Source organism: Manis pentadactyla, chromosome 13 (genome assembly GCF_030020395.1).
Source record: "Manis pentadactyla isolate mManPen7 chromosome 13, mManPen7.hap1, whole genome shotgun sequence".
NCBI lineage: Eukaryota > Metazoa > Chordata > Mammalia > Pholidota > Manidae > Manis > Manis pentadactyla.
In genome coordinates this window covers 23,006,391-23,008,932 of record NC_080031.1, presented here as the reverse complement: position 1 = coordinate 23,008,932, position 2,542 = coordinate 23,006,391, and the positions used below count along the sequence as shown (strand labels likewise).

At 42.8% G+C, this 2,542-nt stretch overlaps 1 pseudogene; it reads left to right on the top strand.

The window, feature by feature from the left end:
* Positions 1 to 628: 628 nt before the first annotated feature.
* Positions 629 to 1,559, top strand: LOC118933711 (olfactory receptor 4C6-like; annotated as a pseudogene).
* Positions 1,560 to 2,542: the final 983 nt, after the last annotated feature.

Here is a 2,542-nt window from a genome sequence, read left to right as displayed (position 1 = left end):
ATATCTTGGAATACAAATAGTATTTTATTGAAAAAAGTCCAAGCGTATCTCCACAATTCAAGCCTGTGTTGTTCGAGGGTCAGCTGTACTTACAGCATGTGTCTGTGTGTGATGACTAAATGAGAAAAAGCCCTGTGGGCCTTCCTTTCAAATAGGAAGCAATACACACAGAATCTATGGTTGTCTTTCACTAACTGTGCTGCCATGGAAACTGAGGGTTGGAAGGCTCAGATACTAAGCCAGTGACTGACCTTGCTCTGACCTAGAGGTATGTTTGCTGTGTCTGGATCCAATGACACCCTCTGCAAACAGAAGGCAGATGTTGAAAGAAAAGGTGTGAGTCTAGCAGGAAGTGGATGGGATGACAGTGGAATAAACAAAGTGCGGAGAACAGAGAATTCAATTTGAATATGAAAGGGAGGGGACCTGTTGATAGGAGTTGAATGTTAAAGAGAACTTCAGTTCTATACTGTATCAATAGAGAAATCACTGTAGGCTCCAAGCCACAGGACAGAGGAGCATTAGCTATTACTTACAGCAGGGGCTTTCAATTCTTTTTAAATATGAAGTGAATCACCTCTCTAAGAAAATCTTACCCAGAGACATAAACAGTGAATGCACCTGACAAATGGGATATCAAAACAATGTGACAGAATTCATTCTTTGGGGTCTCACAGGGAACCCTGACCAGTGAAAAATACTCCCTGTTGTGTTTCTGACCATGTACTTGTCCACTCATTGTGGAATCCATGATCACATGTCGGAGTCTGAGATCACCAGTGTATATTCTCCTTACGTCCTGTCCCTCGTGGATGCCCCTACTCTTCTGTCACCCCTCCTCAGCGATTGTGGATTCCCTCTCTGAGAGCAACACCAGCTCCCCTGAAGGCTGCATGACTCAGCTCCTTGCAGAGCTTTTCTTTGGCGGTATGAGGATCCTCGTCCTCATTGTCATGGCCTGAGACCGCTACATGGCCACCTGTAAGCCACTGCACTACAGGACCATCACGAGCCCTCGGGGGAGCTACTGGCTGCTATGAGGGGCCTGGGTGGGGGCATTTATCCACGCAGCGGTACAACTTCTCTTCATGTACGAAATACCCTCTGTGACCCCAATGTCATAGATCACTTTATGTGTGATTTGTGTCCATTGTTTAAACTGGCCTGCATGGACACCCACACCCGGGGCCTCTTGGTCATCCTCAACAGTGGGGTGAGGTGTGTGACCATCTTCCTCATCCTCATTGCCTCCTACGTGGTCATCCTCTGCTCGCTGAAGTCTTGCAGTCATGAGGGGCAATGCAAAGCCCTCTTCACCTGTGGCTCCCACCTTACAGCGGTCGTCCTGTTCATTGTGCCATGCATTTCTCTGGCCTGTGGCCACTTACCCCTAGACAAGGTGATGGCTGTGTGATTCCATCATCACTTCCATGTGAAAACCCTTGATCTACACCTTGAGGAATGCAGAGGTGAAAAATGCCATGAGGAAATTGTGGATGAAACAGGGGACCCTGGGTGGTCGGTCACTAGCTTACATGCTAAGAACAAATGTTTCCTAGAAGGACAATGAGGTTTTATCTTTCCCATTCATTCCAATCCATTGGACGCACTGCTGCCAGTGATATTTTTTTAAGAATGCAAATCAGGTGCTGTAATTAACTTACTGCCTACCCCTTTGGTATATTTTGTACTGTTTCTCATTTCTCAAAAAACTCTGCCCACTTTTTTTACGTGTCTTTCGAATAATTCAAGCCTTTCCCAGCTCAGGGCTTTTGTTCCGACTCTGTCACTGCTGGGACTCAAGCCCCTGGATTCTGCTCGGCTGGATCCATCACATTTTTCCATCTTCAGATGGACTCCCACCTCCACTGGACAGTTTTCTTGATGACTTACTCTAGTTGTTCCCCTCAGTTATTCTCTAACTCTTTATTCCTGGATTCACTTTACATTTCTTCACCCTACCACATATCAAACAAGAAGAAAAGGCTCACGACAACATAATATCTTGTTCTCTGGATGAAATTTAAGATGACATTCCTCTACTTTAATTACAAAATAAACTTAATTATACAATTAAAGAACCCTACCTTTCAATATTTGTAATCGGTTTGGTAATATTCCCGGTGTCAAAAGTAGATTCAAAATCTACATCTTCTATTACATAGGTAAGAGCTGTTCTCACTGTCCATGCTGAAATTATTTCCTGTGAGTTAGATACCACAAATTTCTCCTCTTATCTGTTCTATAGGTCTTTCAAGTTAATTCATGTAAAACAGTTCTACTCATTAAACATATTACTTAGCACCTCAATGCCTGACTTTTTCTTAACACTCTAACTTCCAAAATAGATTTTGATCTTACCATTTTTATGGCAACCTGCTGATACTACTTACAAATCATGTGATAATCTCTTTTTAGAATTGAAATGTTCAATAGTACTCATGATACAAAGGCATAGCAAAGTCAGAATAAATCAGTGCTTTAATTTTGACAAATCATAAATTCTGGAGATGGAGAGATCTCTGTAATAAAAGGTTTACTG